Raw genomic sequence first — 23319 nt, forward strand, 5'->3', positions numbered from 1 at the left:
TATGTGGTTACAGGAACTGCAGGAACGAGATTTAGATGTTTAACTATGTTAGACTTAGTCAGACGTACGAGTGAAGCCTCACTAGTACGACTGACAGGCTCATACGCACGGTTGATGCTGAGCTAAGTCACAATTACAACCTTAATGAGAAGACACGAGTGAATGATCACCCGTACGGCTTATGAAGCCAACTCGTACGTGTGATGAATGAATCGTATGGGTGAGTCAACAGCAGGGGTATATAAAGTCTTATGTTCTTCATTTTAGGTTAAGCCTCTCATTTGTTACACACACTCAGATCTAGTGAGCTCCTTCGATTCTCTCTCAGTCCAAATCACCCAAGTGGTAAATAATAGCTCTAGGTGTTGATCTAATCATACTTGATTTAGTTGTGGTTTGACTAAATTATCCAAAAAAAACTTAACCTATTCACTAGAGGGTTTGATTCACTTATTCCGCCATTGTGTGAGTTAAATCTATTGATTTCTAAGTTCCTAGTCATGTTTCATCACCTTCTATTCTTTCCCCCTTAACTCATATTTTAAAGTATTCATCAATATGCTTCATCCAGTTCTGATTCTCGATATACTTCTAACTTTCATATCGGTCATTCTTCTTTTTCATCTACCGCCGGAAGAATCTATTTACTTCTACTATACTCTTGGGTTTATAGTGTTTCTAGTTCTCCTATGTCTTTATATTGCTATATGCAACGATATATATGGTTTATAATTTCTGGTTTGTCGTTGGGCTTTATATGTTCCCTTATATTTCAAAGTCTCTTCTTCTGTCTTCTATAATCATTATCATTCACAGTTAATGCTCTCTTTTATTTGCTTCAATTTATACCCCAATTTCTATTTCGTAGTTTTGTCCTTTCGTTTCTTCTTCTTGCGATTAAGCACCGCTTGTAATGGTCCAGAATTCACAGATATGAATTTCGGAATGAACATTGTTAATGTTCTAGGAAGGAAATTGTGATGGCACGATCTTGAATTGTCAAATTACTAGAATACCTTGGAAAAGGCCGAATCATCAAGAAATATTTTCTTGATATTTTAGAGGTTAAATAGAATACAAGAGTCGTATAACATGGCACATGATGATGTTATGATCTGTGAATCATCACCTTCCATTTAGAAACTCAGCATGACTTACTGTAATATAATCACGTTGATCAAGTGTCATTATATTATACTAATTCATGCTTCAGTTCCCAACACTACTTCAAAATATTCCTATTTTAAACTTGAATGTTTCAGAATTTAGAAACTAAAATAGTTTCTTTTATGATGTAATACAGATAGCACGAAGAGGTAAATAATTTCAAATAAGAAAAATTAAGAAAATATCTTCAGAAATATGGAGGATATTTATAATGAAAGATATGATGATATTTTAGAATTTCTAATATCAGAGGATGATGAAGAATATTGTCCGCAGGGGTTTAGAGTCAGGAGCAAGGTATTCGTTAATGACTTCAACAGGTACTGAATCATTTGGATCCTTTGAAGTCAGGTTCAGTCTTTGTAATTTGTCCAAAGCCTCCTTCTTACTTTGCTCAATCCGTTTTTCAGTTCCAAAACTTCCATTTTTCTGCGCTTTGCCAGCACACTTCATCATTATCATCCAGCTTTTACCGTTTAAATTCGTTTATAATTTTTGCTGCTTCATCAGCATTTTTTCCATTTTCGGAGAACCAATTCGTAGTTCGGAGTGTTTTTTTCAGAAACTTCACATTCAAATTAAGTTCAGAAGATATATACGTTATATATACACATATAACTATTGGCGTAGACATGCTGTGAGATTTCAAAATACTGATTGCTAATTCCCAATGATTCGTATGGAAATTCTCATTACAAGATGCGAATGAGTAAATGATGGGGTTTCAATAAATAATTATAATGACTTTTTGGAGAGGCTAAAATCAGAGGGCAATGAAGTTGTTGGTACATCTGCTAATAATGTGGTGGAATGTAAAAGGTTCCCTGGTAACGATGATGTATATCTCAAGGTTATAATAAGGTTAGTCTGACTGAAAAGTCGAAGTTGACTTGCTGGAGCTGTGACAAAACTGGCTACTTTGAATAGGAGTCGCAAAGTTATTTTTGCTAATAAATGCCAAAGAATCTGACGCGGATACGTTGTTTAAACTTTTACTTTGGTTTCAAGAGTTTTTCGGGTACATAACTGTGGGTAACATGTGGTTGGATAATCATCTCGATTGCTCATCATTCGAAGTGTCTTCAGAAATTTTCGAAGGGTTTGAACACAGATTGTAATCGTTAACATACATTTGATGTTCTAACACAGTTTTGAAGTCAAAATATAGCTTGTGAAAGATGTAAGGATCTAAGAGTGATGATTTTGGTCATATCTCGAGTTGAATTTTGAGATTTCAAAATCAGAATATGTAATTAAATTTTGAATGAGTATGGTTGTTTTGATTTCTATAAAAGAATGTATATTGTTGTGAAAGTAGGGAGTATAATGGATGATTTGCTGAATCAGATTCGAAGAATGTAACATATTATTTGTGAATTTATATATCTCTCGGGTATTACCTACCCGTTAAAAAAAAAATTCACAATTAATATTTTGTACAAAAGAATTTTATCACAGTCTTTATGAAAATATAAATATGTATATTTTCTTCAGATGTAACATAGATTTAATGAGTTAATGTTAAATTAAACTCATTTGATTTACGGTTGAAACTAGAATTGAATAATCCCTAAAGGCTTTAAAAAGTACATAACTTTTACGCAGTATTTCTTTAATGACATTGAAATTATGAATCAATACTTCGTTATTTGTTGATGTATGATGTTCGGTTCGTGGAATTCTTGTGAATTTCGCAAAGTACGAATGATGTTATCTGAAAAGTTTCGGGTACATCGATGATGAAAGTGTAAAATCAAATATATACTTGATTTATTATGAATTGGAATTTGTTGAATTGCGACAGAGATTGTATTTAACGCTGGTTAAGTTGCGGCCGAAGGACGTACATTATTGCATATTTGTAATATGAATTAACCGAGTAGTTAAGATTCACACACAATAGCTTAGCACGGAAAGATTTATTTCAATATATATATATATATATATATATATATATATATATGTATATATATATATATATATATATATATGTATATATATATATATATATATATATATATGTATATATATATATATAATATACATATAATTTCTTTAGAGGGAATGAGTTAATTCTTCATAACTCGTTGATACAATATACACGTTATTTACTCGTAATGATGTCCACAGTGATTCTTGAACTAACGGAGTTTGTAATGTTATCGGTGTTGTTGATTCGGATGTTGACTGTACTGACGATGCTGGTAACACTGACTGTACTGTTGATGCTGTTGGTAAAGCAAGTTTAGCTTGTTAATCACACACCATTTTTGTCAGGGTTTCTACTCTTCCTTCTATCATTTTGGTTCGCTTAACTGATTTATGGATAGGGCTAGATTAGATAATCTCTAAGACTTTAGAGATTACATAATCGTCGCGGAATGTTTCTCCAATGAAGTTATGAATTAATACTTCGTCAGTTATTGTTGTTGGTACTCCTTGGTATCTATGGTGCATATGACGTTGTTGCTCGTGGGACAGATTGTGAAGTTGAGGTTTACGATGCGGTTGTGGTTGGAGGTGGTAATGGTACTGTTGGCATTGATGATGGTAGTACTGGTTATGATGCTGATGCTGTTGCTGGTGTGTGTAATCTCTGCACCATATTCTCCAAAGCCACTACCCGAGCGCGAAGCTCGTTGACTTCTTCTATTACACCGGGGTGATTGTCGGTTCGAACGAGCGGATAAATAAAATCTAAAATTTGATGTAATATATAATCATGATGAGATACTCTAGAAATGAGCGAAAAAATGGTGTTTCGGACAGGTTCACCGGTAAGTGGTTCAGGTGGATGGAAGGGATCACCTTCTTCTTGTCTCCAATGATTGAGGAGGCTACGAACCCATCCCCAATTCATCCAGAATAGGTGATGACTGATTGGTTGATCTATTCCGGTCATACTACTTTCGGAGCTTGAATGGGATTCCATTTCGGAATCTGAGTGACTTGAACTGATGACGAATTCCATTTCGTACGATTGGATAAAGGATTTTTTTTCTTTTCGATATGAAATGATTTTGGCTAATGGATGGTATTCTAATTACATAGAATATATATATATATATATATATATATATATATATATATATATATATATATATATATATATATATATATATATATATATATATATATATATATCAAAAGATTTCGTAGATTACGGAGGACTTTGCGGGATATGTTAGGCAAAGTTTAAACTAACAGATACGATAAGATATGATTTAGCAGATATGCTAAGATATGAATTTTTGTCTATACACTATTCATGCAATCAATGCAGCAAGACGTGTCTTAGACTAAAAATGATAAGCAGGTAATTTCCTGAGGATGATAAGTAGTTAATTTTCGACACAAAATGATAAGCAAAACTTTTGACATGCAGACACGGTCGAAGTCCAGACTCACTAATGCATCCTATCGACTTATCAGTTAGACACACTAATGCAGACCTGGTTCTCTAAGACCACCGCTCTGATACCAACTGAAAGGACCCGTTCATATACATTATAAACGATTCACAATAGTTGATTACATTGCGAGGTATTTGACCTCTATATGAAACATTTTACAAACATTGCATTCGTTTTTAAAAGACAGACTTTCTTTACATCAAAAATTGACAAGCATGCATACCATTTCATAATATCCACTATCCAACTATAAATTGATTTAACAATAATCTTTGATGAACTCAATAACTCGAATGCAACGTTCTTCGAAATATGCTATGAAAGACTCCAAGTAATATCTTTAAAATGAGCAAATGCACAGCGGAAGATTTCTTTAACACCTGAGAATAAACATGCTTTAAAGTGTCAACCAAAAGGTTGGTGAGTTCATTAGTTTATCATAATCATTTATTTTCATCATTTTAATAGACCACAAGAATTTCATTTCCAGTTCTCATAAATTTACGTCCCATGCATAGAGACAAAAATAATCATTCATATGGTGAACACACCTGGTAACCGACATTAACTAGATACATATAAGAATATCCCCTATCATTCCGGGATCCTCCTTCGGACATGATATAAATTTCGAAGTACTAAAGCATCCGGTACTTTGGATGGGGTTTGTTAGGCCCAATAGATCTATCTTAAGATTCGCGTCATTTAGGGTGTCTGTTCCCTAATTCTTAGATTACCAGACTTTAATAAAAAGGGGCATATTCGATTTTGATAATTCAACCTAAATTAATTATATATATTTATGTGTTGGTCAATATTTGTCTAACAAATTAGGTCAAGTCATAGTGTACCACAATCCTATGCAAAAGTCATATATATATATATATATATATATATATATATATATATATATATATATATATATATATATATATATATATATATATATATATATATATATATATATATATATATATATATATATATATATATTTGCTCGAGACTAATATGCAAAAGTCAACAAAAGTTAATTTGACTCAAAATAATTTCCAAAAATCTATACATGATTAATATATATTTTAAATATCGTCGTTTTATATTTTTAAATATGTTTAAAAGATTTATTAGAGTAAATAATATAATTTTTGTATTAATAAATAAAATTTTATATTAAATTTATATAATAAAATATACTTTTATATATATTAAGTAATAAAATTTATAGGGTTAATTTAATATCATAAAGATAATATGATAGGTATTATTAAAGTAAGTTATTACACATAGTAAAATATGTTTGTATCACATATTTATTTGATAAAATAATATCTATAATGATAGTAAGTAAAAGTTGTATTATTTTGTAATAATAATTATTATTATAAAAATATCAATATTTATAATTACTAAGACGACATTATAATAAAACGATAATTCTAATTATGATAACTTTAATATTTACGATAATTTTTAATATTATCTTTAAAATAATAATTCTATTTAAAATAATAATAATAATGATATTTTATAGTAACAATGACATTTCTATTAAAATGATAATTTTTGTTAAAATGATAGTTTTAATACTAACGATACTTTTAATAATAATAGTAATGATAAAAATAATAAGAATGATAATTTTATCTAAATCAATATCTTATAATATTTTAATTTCATCATGATACTCTTACTCATTATTTCCTAATCGTTTTGTTTAATAGCTTTTAATCATCTTTTATATCGTATTCATAATAATGATAATAATAGTAATCAAAATAATTAGGTGTTACAAATATTTGTTTTAATTACACTAATATTAATAATGATAGTTACTATAACATTATTAACGATAATACTAATAATTATCTTAATGATAATATAGTAATAATAATAATAACAACAACAATAACCATTTTTAAATAATGATATATATATATATATTAATAATGATAATAATAATAATAATACTAATAATAATAATAATAATAATAATAATAATAATAATAATAATAATAATAATTGGATAATAATAATAATACTAATTATAACTTTAACGATAATAACGATAGTAATAATAAAAAAATAACAATTTTAATGATAAATCTCTTTTATTGATAAAGATAATAATAATGATAATAATAAGATAAAACTACAACGACGATAAAAACTATGATAATAATAATCATTTTTAATAAAAATATCGAAAATTCAATTGATTATAACTTCTAATCCGTTCATCGAAACCATTCGATATCTAAAGGAAAAGTTCTTAATTTTTCGCTAGCTTTCCAAGGACATGCATATCTTATACCTTATCTCAACCGCAAGTGTAACTAATTCAAGATTCAACCTAACCTGTCTAAGGACAATATCAAAAGTACAAGCATGCATAATCCTAAATACTCGAGCACTAGTCAGGGATACACTATTAGTATGTAAAAGTTAAATTATGAGTACTCACGTATCAATATTGAGATTCAATATTGCAGGAAAGGTACGTAGACGCAACGGAAATGATAAACACTATATTGACCTCACGAGCATACCCATGAACCATACTCAATCACCTCCATAGCTATAACCCATAATTTCCTTAATCCTATCCTACTCGAAAAACAATTTCGAAATCACTCGGACAGCACTCCGTCGTAATATTTTATGTATACTAATAATATCTTGAAATAATACGGAGTAAATATATATATGTAAATTGATTGAGAGAGTTTAGAGAAAAATATTTTCAAGTTTCTATGAAATAATGAAACATATTGAATTCTATTTATAATAGATTTTTGAATTATTAAAGTGAATTATTAAAGTATGAATTATTAAAGTGAATTATTAAAGTATAAATTATTAAAGTGAATTATTAAAGTATGATTTATTAAAGTGAATTATTAAAGTATGAATTATTAAAGTGAATTATTAAAGTATGAATTATTAAAGTGAATTATTAAAGTTAAAGTAAAGTAAAAATAAAGTAAAGGTAAAGTTTAAGTATAGTAAAAGTATAAAACTAAGTTTAAGTATAGTAAAAGTATAAAACTATGTACGTATAATATGCATATAAATATATATAATATTAATTTAAATCGTTATATATATTTAATAAAATAAAATATAAATATCGTTATCTTTATCATACTAGTTAAGTAATGAGTTGTCAAAAGTGGTTCTAGATATTTATAAAAGTTATATACGTTTTAATAATAAAGTTCTTTTTAAACTGAAAACGTTTTTGTACGTTTGAAACTAAATAGATCAATCGAGTCTTTATGAGATTCAATCTTCCACTATCCTTTGTATAGTTCTCAATGATTGACAATTTGTTCTTATTTATAAATCACTTTACCATTTTCTGAATATTGTTAAAATGGAAAGATTTCTCAAATCAACGTGGGCCTTTCCACAGAGACTTGTAATCATAATTCAATATATCTGATAATTCAATCATTTGATCTTATCTTCTAATTCCATTGATAAACATTTTGAAACAGATACAATCATATAAAGTATTTAATCTAATATTTTGTTTACGTTTCAAGTTATAATATATATACACATATACATATATAATCATATTTGTTTAATGGTTCGTGAATCGTTGGAACTTGGTCGAGGTTGAATGAATGTATGAACATAGTTTAAAATTCTTAAAATTTAACTTAACGAATATTGCTTATCGTGTCGGAAACATATAAAGATTAAAGTTTAAATTTGGTTGGAAATTTCCGGGTTGTCACAGTACCTACCCGTTAAAGAAATTTCGTCCCGAAATTTGAGTGGAAAGGTCGTGGATGATAATAAGTATGTTTTCATGATGCATACGGGCTGAAAATTAGAGTTTTATCATCAGCGAATAATTTGGATAAACAATCCATTTATATGAAGAGTACGAATGAAGTTAACATAGAAGAGTGAAATGAGTAAGTGTAGATTCATCTTATTATTTGACGTAGATATGATTGATTCCCAGATTTCAAGGGATTTGAAGAAAATCTTCTTAATAAGAGTTGACTCTCCGGTAATCAAGGGAATTAGGATCCGCTTTAAATGCGATCGTCCATTTTAATTGTTCTGTCGGAGATTTTCTTATAAATTTACCTCCTTCATTTCCTTACAACTCACACCTTCTGTTGATGCATTTTATGCAAGTCCCTAGACATCGACCCACGTCCATTGCAGGTACAACAGTTTACAGGCCACCATGATTGCTCGTTATTATCCTATCCGTGTTTGTATGTGGTTACAGGAACTGCAGGAACGAGATTTAGATGTTTAACTATGTTAGACTTAGTCAGACGTACGAGTGAAGCCTCACTAGTACGGCTGACAGGCTCATACGCACGGTTGATGCTGAGCTAAGTCACAATTACAACCTTAATGAGAAGACACGAGTGAATGATCACCCGTACGGCTTATGAAGCTAACTCGTACGTGTGATGAATGAATCGTATGGGTGAGTCAACAGCAGGGGTATATAAAGTCTTATGTTTTCCATGGTAATGTTTTCCCATTTCCATTCCAGGATTTCGGGTTGTTGAAGTAGACCTGATGGTTTCTGATGCTCAGCTTTGACCTTAGAACACGTCAAACATTCTCCTACGTTTTAGCAACATCGACTTTCATATCCGGCCACCAAAAATGTTTCTTGAGATCCTTGTACATCTTCCCCATTCCAGGATGTATTGAGTATCTGGTTTTATGAGTTTCTCTAAGTACCATTTCTCTCATATCTCCAAATTTTGGTACCCAAATCCTTTTAGCCCGATACCGGGTTCTGTCTTCCCGAATATTAAGATGCTTCTCCGATCCTTTGGGTATTTCATCCTTTAAATTTCCCTCTTTTAAAAATCCTTGTTGCGCCTCCTTTATTTGAGTAGTAAGGTTATTGTGAATCATTATATTCATAGATTTTACTCGAATGGGTTCTCTGTCCTTCCTGCTCAAGGCGTCGGCTACCACATTTGCCTTCCCTAGGTGGTAACGAATCTCAAAGTCGTAATCATTCAACAATTCAATCCACCTACGCTGCCTCATATTCAGTTGTTTCTGATTAAATATGTGTTGAAGACTTTTGTGGTCAGTATATATAATACTTTTGACCCCATATAAGTAGTACCTCCAAGTCTTTAATGCAAAAACAACCGCGCCTAATTCCAAATCATGCGTCGTATAATTTTGTTCGTGAATCTTCAATTGTCTAGATGCATAAGCAATTACTTTCGTTCGTTGCATTAATACACAACCGAGACCTTGCTTTGAGGCGTCACAATATATCACAAAATCATCATTCCCTTCAGGTAATGACAATATAGGTGCGTAGTTAACTTTTTCTTCAATAACTGAAACGCTTTCTCTTGTTCATCCTTCCATTCAAATTTCTTCCCTTTATGCGTTAATGCAGTCAAGGGTTTTGCTATTGTGGAAAAGTCTTGGATGAACCTTCTGTAGTAACCAGCTAGTCCTAAAAACTGGCGTATGTGTTTCGGAGTTTTTGGGGTTTCCCACTTTTCAACAGTTTCTATCTTTGCCGGATCCACCTTAATACCTTCTTTGTTCACTATGTGACCGAGGAATTGAACTTCTTCCAACCAAAATGCACACTTTGAAAACTTAGCGTACAATTCTTCCTTCCTCAATACTTCTAACACCTTTCTCAAATGTTCACCGTGTTCTTGGTCATTCTTTGAGTAAATAAGTATGTCATCAATGAAAACAATGACAAACTTGTCAAGGTATGGTCCACACACTCGGTTCATAAGGTCCATGAACACAGCTGGTGCATTAGTTAAGCCAAACGGCATGACCATAAACTCGTAATGACCGTAACATGTTCTAAAAGCAGTCTTTGGAATATCATCTTCTTTCACCCGTATTTGATGATACACGGAACGTAAGTCAATCTTTGAATAAACAGACGAGCCTTGTAGTTGATCAAATAAGTCGTCGATTCTCGGTAGTGGGTAGCGGTTCTTGATGGTAAGTTTGTTCAACTCTCGGTAGTCGATACACAACCTGAATGTACCATCTTTCTTCTTGACAAACAAAACAGGAGCTCCCCACGGTGATGTGCTTGGTTGAATGAAACCACGCTCTAAAAGTTCTTATAATTGGCTCTGAAGTTCCTTCATTTCGTTAGGTGCGAGTCTGTATGGAGCACGAGCTATTGGTGCAGCTCCCGGTACAAGGTCTATTTGAAATTCAACGGATCGGTGTGGAGGTAGTCCCGGTAATTCTTTGGGAAATACATCGGGAAATTCTTTTGCGACGGGAATATCATTGATGTTCTTTTCTTCTGAATTTACTTTCTCGACGTGTGCTAGCACAGCATAGCAACCTTTTCTTATTAGTTTTTGTGACTTCAGGTTACTAATAAGATTTAACTTTGCGTTGCTCTTTTCTCCGTACACCATTAAGGGTTTTTCTTTTTCTCGTATAATGCGATTTGCATTTTTGTAACAAACGATCTCTGCTTTCACTTCTTTCAACCAGTCCATACCGATTATCACATCAAAACTCCCTAAATCTACTGGTATCAAGTCAATCTTAAATGTTTCGCTAACCAGTTTAATTTCTCGATTCCGACATATATTATCTGCTGAAATTAATTTACCATTTGCTAATTCGAGTAAAAATTTACTATCCAAAGGCGTCAATGGTCAACTTAATTTAGCACAAAATTCTCTACTCATATAGCTTCTATCCACACCCGAATCAAATAAAACATAAGAAGATTTATCGTCAATAAGAAACGTACCCGTAACAAGCTCCGGATCTTCCTGTGCTTCTGCCGCATTAATATTGAAAACTCTTCCACGGCCCTGCCCATTAGTATTCCCCTGATTCGGGCAATTTCTAATAATGTGGCCCGGTTTTCCACATTTATAGCAAACAGCGTTGGTATTACTTGCTCCGACACTATTCGTTTCAGCATTACTTGTTCCGGAATTATTTACTCCCTTAGTTCTGTTAAACTTTGGTCCGTAGACCTCACACTTTGTCGCGCTATGACCATTTCTTTTACACCTGTTGCAAAATGTCGTGCAAAACCCCTGGTGATTTTCTTCACACCTATGACATGGCTGTTTTTGGTTTTTGTTGTCGTTGTTGTTATTGAGGTTGTTGTTGGGATTGTTATTGTTGTTGAAACGGTTGTTGTAGTTGTTGTTGTTGTTGGGATGTTTGTTGTAGTTATTGTTAGGATTGCGGTTATTGTTGCGATTGTTGTTGTGGTTGTTGGGATAGTTGTTGCGATTGTGGTTGTAATTGTTATTGTTGTTGTACTGGTGACTCTTGTCACCGTTTTCCTCCCACTTTCTCTTGAGTTGTTTCGTGTTGGTTTCTTCGGCCGCCTGCTCTTTAATTCTTCCCTCAATCTGATTTATGAGTTTATGAGCCATTCGACTTGCCTTCTGTATAGCAGCGGGCTCGTGTGAACTTACATCTTCTTGAATCCTTACTGGTAACCCTTTTACAAAAGCGTCGATCTTCTCTTCTTCATCTTCGAATGCTCCCGGGCCCAATAGGCACAACTCTGTGAATCGTCGTTCATATGTGGTAACGTCAAAACCTTGTGTTCGTAACTCTCTAAGTTCTGCCTTGAGTTTATTGACTTCGTTTCTTGGACGGTACTGCTCGTTCATCAATTGCTTGAATGCCGACCACGGTAGTGCGTAAGCAGCATTTTGTCCTACCTGTTCAAGATATGTATTCCACCACGTTAACGCGGTACCTGTGAAGGTATGCGTAGCGTACTTAACTTTGTCCTCTTCAGTACACTTACTTATGGCAAACACCGATTTGACTTTCTCGGTCCACCGTTTCAATCCAATTGGTCCTTCGGTTCCATCAAATTCCAAAGGTTTGCAGGCAGTGAATTCTTTGTAGGTGCATCCTACACGATTTCTTGCGCCGTTAGCTACATTGCTAGATTCAGCGTTATTGTTGGTATGTAGCGCAGCCTGTACTGCGGCTATGTTTGCAGCAAGAAAGGTACGAAACTCCTCTTCGTTCATACTCACGGTATGTCGAGTAGTTGGTGCCATTTCCTTCAAAAATAGCCAAAAGAAACGAGTTAATCATATAGAATATCAAGAGTAGTCAATAGTATTTCGTAGCGTAATATGAACTTATTTATAAAAGCTCTTTCTTCATATTAGCGTTTTATACTCTTTAATTCGGGTAGTACCTACCCGTTAAGTTCATACTTAGTAGCTAACATACCATTTCAACTACTACAATTCTATATGAAAAACTAATCACAAAAAAATATATATCATATTCAAACCTTTATACAATAACTTGCAAACTTACAATACCGCTATTTTACATATAGCATGAAATATAGCACATAAAACTTTGATACAAAGTAGTTGCGAAGATAATTCTAGTTAATAAATAAGGCGGTCAGTAAAGGCAATAAAGACACGTAATTCATACGTCCATAAACAAGTCATGCATTCTGGTTTTACTAATACCACTTCCCATCCTTGGTTTTGTGGAACATAACCGTTGTGACCGATAGTAAGTCAATGTGTTGTAACGTCGTCAAAAGGATGAAGGTTACGTAATGACCAACAGTCCCGTAATAACCTAAAAACCTCATTTCTTACCCCAATTACCGACTCCGTCACTTGTGGGAACGTTTTGTTTAATAGTTGTAGCCCGATGTTCTTGTTCTCACTTTGGTGAGAAGCGAACATTACTAACCCGTAAGCATAACATGCTTCTTTATGTTGCATGTTAGCCGCTTTTTCTAAATCACGAAGTCCTATATTCGGATATATTGAGTCAAAATAATTTCTTAACCCGTTGCGTAAAATAGCATTTGGGTTCCCCGCAATATATGCGTCAAAGTAAACACATCGTAACTTATGGATTTCCCAATGTGATATCCCCCATCTTTCGAACGAAAGCCTTTTATAAATCAAAGCATTCTTGGAACATTCTTCGAATGTCTTACAAACTGATCTCGCCTTAAATAGTTGTGCCGAGGAATTCTGACCGACTCTAGACAAGATTTCATCAATCATGTCTTCGGGTAGGTCTCTTAAAATATTGGGTTGTCTATCCATTTTGTGTTTGTATACTGTAAAATAGACAAGAGTTAGATTCATAAAAAAAATACTTATTAATACAAGCAATTTTTACATATATCATAAAGCATAAGCACACTATATTACATATATTACACCACACGAATACAACTATCTTATTCCGACTCGCTCGTTTCTTCTTCTTCGGTTTTGGTTCGTTTTGCCAAGTTTCTAGGGATATATGATGTTCCCCTAATACGAGCCGTCATTTTCCACATTGGTTTAGAAAAACCTGGTAGTTTAGAGGTTCCCGGGTTATTGTCACAACTTAAGAAATACGGGTGTTGACGATACATATAAAGTTCATCGGGTTTGGAATCAAATTTCTCTAGTTTTATGCCCTTTCCCTTATTGTTCTCTTTTGCCTTATTAAATTGTGTTGGGGTAATTTCTATAACATCATCGGAATCCTTGTCGGGATCCGATTCATCGGAGAATTGGTAATCCTCCCAATACTTTGCTTCCTTGGTGGAAACACCATTGACCATAATTAACTTTGGTCGGTTGGTTGAGGATTTTCTTCTACTTAACCGTTTTATTATTTCCCCCACTGGTTCTATTTCTTCTTCCGGTTCCGATTCTTCTTCCGGTTCCGATTCTTCTTCCGGTTCCGACTCTTCTTCCGGTTCCTCTTCGGGAACTTGTGAATCAGTCCACGAATCATTCCAATTTACATTTGACTCTTCATTATTATTAGGTGAGTCAATGGGACTTGTTCTAGAGGTAGACATATATCACATAATATCAAACACGTTAAGAGATTAATATATCACATAATATTCACATGTTACAAATATATAGTTTCCAACAAAACTTGTTAAGAAATCATTTTTCAAGTAAACACGGTCGAAGTCCAGACTCACTAATGCATCCTAACAAACTCGATAAGACACACTAATGCAAAATTCTGGTTCTCTAAGACCAACGCTCGGATACCAACTGAAATGTCCCGTTCTTATTGATTAAAAACGTTCCATATTAATTGATTTCGTTGCGAGGTTTTGACCTCTATATGAGACATTTTTCAAAGACTGCATTCATTTTAAAACAAACCATAACCTTTATTTCATCAATAAAGGTTTAAAAAAGCTTTACGTAGATTATCAAATAATGATAATCTAAAATATCCTGTTTACATACGACCATTACATTGTGATGACCCGGGAATTTCCGACCAAATTTAAACTTTAATCTCTGTATGTTTCCGACACGATAAGCAAAATATGTAATATTGAGTCTCAAAAGTTTTGAAATCTATATTCATGTAATCAATTACCCTTTGACTATGCCCGATGATTCACGAACAATTGTTTGTAAAGAATTAAATATATATATATATATATATATATATATATATATATATATATATATATATATATATATATATATATATATATATATATATATATATATATATATATATATATATATAATTATATATACAATTATAAATGTAAGTTTTAGAAATTATAAAATGGTATTAACTCATTAAAAATAAATATGTAAATATTTACACATATGAATATATATATATATAAATATATATATATGTATAAATTCTATACATAAGAAATATTTAATATAAATAGTAAATAAATACTAAAGATTCGATATATTATATTATTGGTAAAAATGATATAATTAAATTTGTAACATATTAAATTTAATTATAATTTTAGGTGTAAATGCTATATTAATATCATTATCATTACTTTAATTATTATTGATAATATTAATATTAATATTAATATTAATATTAATATTAATATTAATATTAATATATGTATCATCACTATTATTATATATATAGGAAAGTAGATAAGCATAAATGGTTATATTAGTATTATGAATATTATTATCAGTAAAGTTAACTAATATTATTATTAGTACCACTAATAATAAATTTTTTTTTATTATCATTATTAACATCAGTATTAGATGTGTCATTATTATCAATAGATAATATATAAATATAGAAATTGATATAAATATATTTTGTTATAGTATTATTAGTACTAATACTATTGATATCAGTATTATATTATTATGATGAGTAGTAAAATTATGATTAAGATTATTATTAGCATTATTATTTTAATTATCATTATCATTTAAATCATTATTAATATTATAAATCTATTATAAAGATAATACAAATTATTATTTTTATCATTAGTGATATCAGATTTAAGAATATTATTAATAACTACTTTATTTATTAGTGCTTTTAGAATTAATATTAAATAATATTATTATTATTATTATTTATATAATTATAATTATTATTGTATTATATTATTATTAATATAATTTATAATCTATATTTATTAAAAATTCCTTATATATTTAATCAGATAAAGATTAAGCTTTATGTTCCAATCAGACTGTGATTGGTTTTGTTTTGTGTCTCCAGGTTGTTAGCTATCCAAATCAGAAGTTGCACGTAATTGATTCCAAACAAAAGAATAACTCCAAATTCAGTAGTCTTTACTTTCAATTTTTATTTATTTATTTACTTCGATTCCTGTTGATTTTTCTGTCGACCTTAATAAACTCCACAAATCAATTTGAGTGTTCTTCTAAATCCATTACAATCAACTATAATCCAACATCAATCATACAGCATAATTCTTTCACTGCAACTTGAATTTAAAACAGATAAAAGAAAAGTCGTCCCTGTTCTTAAAATCATTTTATCAACACCTCTAATTCGAATCTAATTTCAAAATGTAATAATACCATTTTGTTAGGAAACTTTTACTTAATCTTCCTGCAAAGTTTGAAGTCTCAATTCTTTATATCGAAATCAAATTTTGAGGTCAAAGTTTTGTTTCAAAAAGTCAATCGAATGTTCTTTAATCAAATTGAAGTTATAGAGGTTAGTTCAGTTGAAATTAACGACATACAAAGTCTCTATGAAGGATTTACAACCTAATTCGTGTTGGAAAATTTTTCTAAAATGTTATAAAAATTGAAGTCAAGTATTGAGTTGTTATTTTTTTCACTCGCGACAGTTCACAGCTTCTTCTACCTGTTTTTTTTTTCTTTCTTTCTTTCTTAATTCGTGCCTGTTAATTTCAGATACAAGTCGGTTATTATTATTTTTTTTTTCTTTCGCAAACTGTGAATTGAGATTGGGTATTGATCGAAGGTTAATGATGGGGAAGAAGAAGAAATAGGAGAGAATGTTTATACGGGTTATAAAACTTAAGTGATAGAATAATTCAGAAAAGCAGAAAACAGATCGATGGTTGAGTGTGTGGTGGAGTAACGAGAGGTCTCGGGTTCGATCCCGGTTTGGGGCAATTCTTTTTAAAAGTTTCTTTGGAAGGTAGTTTTTCTCTACAAAAATTATTATTTTTATTATTATTATTGTTGTAATTATTATCATTTCTATTATCATTATTTTGATTATTATTATTATTATTAGATTGTAAATATTAGTTTTATTAATTAACATTCACTATTATTATTAAAATTTTTGTTATTATTATTATTATTATTATTATTATTATTATTATTATTATTATTATTATTATTATTATTATTATTATTATTAGTATTATTGTTATTATTAGTGTTATAATCATTAAGTATTATTATTTATCATGTATCATTAGTATTATGGTTATAGTAGATAAGTTAATAGTAATGATATTATTACTAATGCTATTATCATTACTAAGAATTAATATTTAGTATTATTATCATTAAGATTATTAGTATTGATTAAAGTAAGTATTAGTATTAATATTAATACAAGTGTTGTTATTAACATTATCATTAGTAATAAATTGATTAATTGTATAATTACTATTAATATCAGTATTATTATTATCATTAATACTAAAAGTATCTTTAATTTTTAAATCTATCATTTATTTAAAAACTAGTATTATTATTAAGAATATTATTAGTAGTATCACTATTATTAACATTATAAATATTATTAAAATTATCTTTTTATATAAAAACTATCATTTTTTTATTTAATATTATTAGTAAACCTAATAGTATTATTATCACTATTTTAGCATTTTCATTAAATTAACTAACAAATGATATTCATATAACAATATATTTAATACACATAACATAACAAAAATTTAATATATTTTTATATACAAAATGAATATAATAAACATATGTATTTTAATAATATAAAAAGGATATAATTAATAAATTTAAATTTGTTCAATTTCCATTTTATGCGTTAATATACATATATAAATGTTATAGGTTCGTGAATCCGAGGCCAACCCTACATTTGTTCCATGTCATCATATGTATTTTTACTACAAAATACATTAGGTGAGTTTCATTTGCTCCTTTTTTACTCATGCGCTGTCTTTACAACTGCTTTATTAAATGCTTTTGAAATATATTTTGCACTGCGAATACATGCAAATGCTTTATTAACTGTTTTACAATATTTATATGCGTGAGTTTCATTTGATTCCCTTTTACTCTTTATATTTTTGGGCTGAGAATACATGCGCAATTTTTATAAATGTTTTTACGAAATAGACACAAGTAATCAAAACTACATTATATGGTTGAATGATCGAAATCGAATATGCCCTTTTTATTAAGTCTGGTAATCTAAGAATTAGGGAACAGACACCCTAATTGATGCGAACTCTAAAGATAGATCTATCGGGCCCAACAAGCCCCATCCAAAGTACCGGATGCTTTAGTACTTCGAAATTTATATCATGTCCGAAGGAGGATCCCAGAATGATGGGGATATTCTTATATACATATTGTGAATATCGATTACCAGGTGTTCAATCCATATGAATGATATTTTTTGTCTCTATGCATGGGACGTATGTTTATGAGAAATGGAAATATGAAATCTTGTGGTCTATTAAAATTATGAAATGAATTATTTATGTTAAACTAATGAACTCACCAACCTTTTGGTTGACACTTGAAAGCATGTTTATTCTCAGGTACGAAAGAAATCTTCCGCTATACATTTGCTCATATTAGAGATATTACTTGGAGTCATTCATGACATATTTCAAAAGACGCTGCATTCGAGTCATTGAGTTCATCAAGATTATTATTAAGTCAATTATATTTGGATATATTATGAAATGATATGCAGGTCTGTCAACTGTCGATGTAACGAAAGTTTGTCTTTTAAAAATGAATGCAATGTTTGTAAAATGTATCATATAGAGGTCAATTACCTCGCGATGTAATCAACTATTGTGAATCGTTTGTAATCGATATGGACTTCGTCCGGATGGATTAGGATGGGTCATCACAGTTGGTATCAGAGCGGTGGTCTTAGTGAACCGGGTCTGCATTAGTGTGCCTAACTGATAAGTCGTTAGGATGCATTAGTGAGTCTGGACTTCGACCGTGTCTGCATGTCAAAAGTTTTGCTTATCATTTTTGTCGGAAATCATTTGCTTATCATCCTTAGTAAATTACCTGCCTATTATTCTTAGTCTAGACACATCTTATTGCATTGACTGCATGAATAGTGTATAGGCAAAAATTCGTATCTTAGCGTAATTGTTATTGTTATCTGTGTCTGATAGCTTCTGTAGATTCCTCCGTAATTTATGAGATTTTAGTATTATATATACATATGTAAATTATGTATTGCATGATACTAATCTACATCCTATAATCTATTTCTTATCAAAATCCTTCATCTGATCGTACTAGATGAATCCTGCAACCAGTTCGAGTCCCTCAGATTCCGATAGCTATTCCGATAGTTATTCTGACAGCTATTCCGACATAGATGTTCACCTAAGCTCCGAAAACAGCGTCATCGGCATGAATCAACCAATCAGCCATTATCAATTCATCTGATGGGTTCGTAGTCAACTTAATTAATGGAAATGCGCAGAAGGCAATCCCTTCCATCAACTGAATTCACCTCACAATGAACCTGAAGTGTTTACCGGCGAACCTGTTCGAGACACCATTTTCAGTCTCATTTCCAGGGTAACTCGACAAGATTATATTCTATCCACAATTCTGAACCTTATTCATCCGCTTGTTCCAATCGACAATCATCCCGGAGTAATAGAAGAAGTCAACGAGCTTCGCGCTTGAATAATCAATCTAGAAAATATGGTGCAAAACGTACCAGCTTCAGCAAATCACCGGCACCAATAGTACCACCAACACCAATACCAGTACCATCAACAATCCATGCCTCAACATCTCATTTTGTACCTCGAGTATAATCATCGTTCTACGTATCGTTCTATATCAATTATCTCCGTTCTTCATGGCGATTATGTAATCTCTAATGTTTTAGAGATTATGTATTCTAGTTCTGACCATAAACCAAATGAGTTTAATATCATATTAACTCATTAAATCCATGATTACATCTGAAGAAAATATATATGTATATATGTTTTTCATAAAGATTGTAAATTAAAATTCTTTTGTACAAACGATTAATGGTAAAAATATTTTAACGGGTAGGTAATACCTGAGGGATATTTAGATTTTACCATAATAAGTTACACTGTACATTCTTCAAAGCTGATTCAACAGTCATTTACTATCCTACTTACAACCACTGATATACGTATCCGTTCACCACAGAATAACCATATTCATCCAATTTCATATTTGGATTTTGATTTATCATAATCCAACAAGTGGCATAATGAAGAAAACATTGGACAAAATAAAATTTATTAGAAACAAACAAATTAACTATGAGAAATTTTGTTAAGAATCCACGCTAACTGTTTCCAGCTAACTGTTCCTAGCTAACTGATTACATTTTATTTATCGCAGTTTATTTATCGGAATTTAATCATCGCAATTTTATTTATCGTCATTTAATTTTTGTTATTTACTTTACGCATTTAATTTATTGTCATTTAATTTATGTTATTTATTTTACGCACTTTAAATATCGGGACACGTATACAAGGTTTTGACATATCATATCGACGCATCTATATATATTATTTGGAATCACCATAGACACTCTATATGCAGTAATGATCGAGTTCTCTATACAGGGTTGAGGTTGATTCTACAATAATATATATAGTTTGAGTTGTGATCGAGTCTGAGATGTATACGGGTCACGATACGTATTAATTAATTCGAATATTATATAGTAAACTATATATGAATTATTATTTGTACACTGCTAAATGTGGACTATCAGCTGAAGACCATCAACATTGGACAATTAAAATGAATTAAAATATTGACTATAATATATGAAACTAAACAATTCTTCAAGTTGCCACTTGATTTCATCTTAAACCTCATTTGTATCTTGACGATTATGATCTGCGTTCAAACCTATCATAATTCCTGAAAACACCTCAAACGAGAGGATTAACCTACCGAACTTCATCTACGGAAGGAAAGATTTATGTATATAATATCGCACCTGAGAAACTCTCGGCAATTGAGTAAAAGTTCAACACGTAGCCGCGTCAGATCCTTTGGCATTTATTAGAAAAAATAACTTTGCGATCCCTTTTCAAAATTAGCCAATTTTGTCACAGCTCCAATAAGTCAACTTCGACTTTTCGTACAAAACAACTTTATTATAACGTTGATATATACGCGTGCTCTTTTATTGTTACCAGGGAACCTTTCATATTCCACCATATTACCATCAGCGTTTAATCGTCTAAAAACACAATTTTCCTTAAACCACCTCGGATTAATAACCGATGATTCAGATATCATAGCATTAAATGCAGAGGAAACAGAAAAATAGTAGATGGTCTAAACGACCAAAAGTTTGATGATAAAGAAAGGAGTGTTAGGAACGCTCGATAGAAAAATTGGGAATTGAAAAACAGATTAAGCTACCCATGAAGAAGACCAAGAACAAATACAAGGACCAAACCCTATATTCAAAGGATTCAGGTAATTTTGGATCCGTTGAAATCTTTAGAGAATATATTGCTCCGAAGTCATGTTAAAATCTTGCGAAAAATCTTTCTCCATCAACCATCGAACTTAGAAATTCCAAAATATCATCATCAATATCTTCGATATTTCTGAGGATATTTTCATAAATATTCTCGCCCGAAATTATATATCTCCTCGTGCTTCCTTTGTATCATTATATTAGAAACATTCAATAGAAAATTTAGTACCGAAAAGCAGATTATGCAAAACTATGAAGGAAGCCTTGGACAAATCACAAAGAATAAGTTTGACTTCAAAGAATCCAAATGATTCAATACCTGCGGAAGTCTTTAGCAAATATCTTGCTCCTTACTCTAAACTCTTGCGGACAATACTCTTCATCATCCTCTGATCTTAGAAATTCCAAGATATCATCGTATCTTTCATTATAAATATCCTCCATATTTCTGAAGATATTTTCATAACTATTCTTATCTAAATCATTAATCTATTAGTGCTATCAGTGTTACATCATATAGAAACTGTTAGTTTCTATATTCTGTAAACTTTCGAGCATAAAATATAAATGTTATTGAAGTAATGTTGGGAACTGATGCATGAGTTAGTATAATATAATGACACTTGATCAACGTGATTATATTACAGGAAGTCATGCTGAGTTCTAATGGGACATGATGGTTCACAGTAGATCATACCACCATCATGTGTCATGTTACATAACTCTTTCATTCTAATTAACTTCTGAACATATCAAGAAAGTATATTCTTGATAACTCTATTCTCAATGATTCTGGTAATTTGACGAATCAAATCGTGCTATTACGTTCTTTCTTGATTATGACATTAAATTCATTCGAAACTCCATACTTACAAATTCTAGACCATTACTCGTTTTACTAGAGATCGAGAGGAGATTAAAAAGATGAAGAGCTCCGAAACATAAAGGAAGATATAAAACTCGACAACAACACTGAAATTACAATAATTAAAAATTAAAACATCACGACAATTAAAAATTTAAAGATTACAATCAAACTACTCGTCGTCGTCAATTGTCATCTGCAAAGTAGCGTTCACCAGTCATTTCACCATCCGTGAGGTACTCTGAAGACATCGGTATTTCTCTTGATGCTTCAACTGCTGCTTCAGCTGATTCATCGAGGTAACGATAACCCAATGTCTCTTCATCTTCAAGAACCGCATACAAAGAAATGCGCTTACCGCGATCTTCAATGGTATCTTTTATAAAGTACCATTGATCATCGGTACACAGAAAACTTGCCCTACAATCTGCATCATAATCGTCTTTATAAAAGAACACAGACGTGAATTCACACGGAACTTTTTCCTTCAGAAAGGATAGCAAGTCTTGGAAACCAACATCACGAATGTCGATATCTTCAAATGAAATACTGTCGCCCCACTTATACTCCTTCATTTGATTACGGAAATAACCTCCGTAATGAACATCGAATGAAACAATCATTGGGGGAAGTGTTAACATTTTTCAGTTTGGGAGTGTTTGATTTTGATTTTGAGAAAGGTGGAAATATAAAAGAAATATATGTTTGAGTGTATAAAATGAAGCATATGGTTGGTGTTTATATAGTGTAAAGGTGACCGTTGGGATAGCTGTTGGAATTTTTTTTTATTTTATTTTACTAACGGCTAAAAATTTGGGCAAGTTTTTGGGCGAAGGTGGACGATGCCCGTTGGGACCTCTCTCATGATAGTTTCATTCGTGCTCTTCG

The sequence above is a fragment of the Rutidosis leptorrhynchoides genome, chromosome 4, assembly GCF_046630445.1.
Source record: "Rutidosis leptorrhynchoides isolate AG116_Rl617_1_P2 chromosome 4, CSIRO_AGI_Rlap_v1, whole genome shotgun sequence".
Classification (NCBI taxonomy): Eukaryota; Viridiplantae; Streptophyta; class Magnoliopsida; order Asterales; family Asteraceae; genus Rutidosis; species Rutidosis leptorrhynchoides.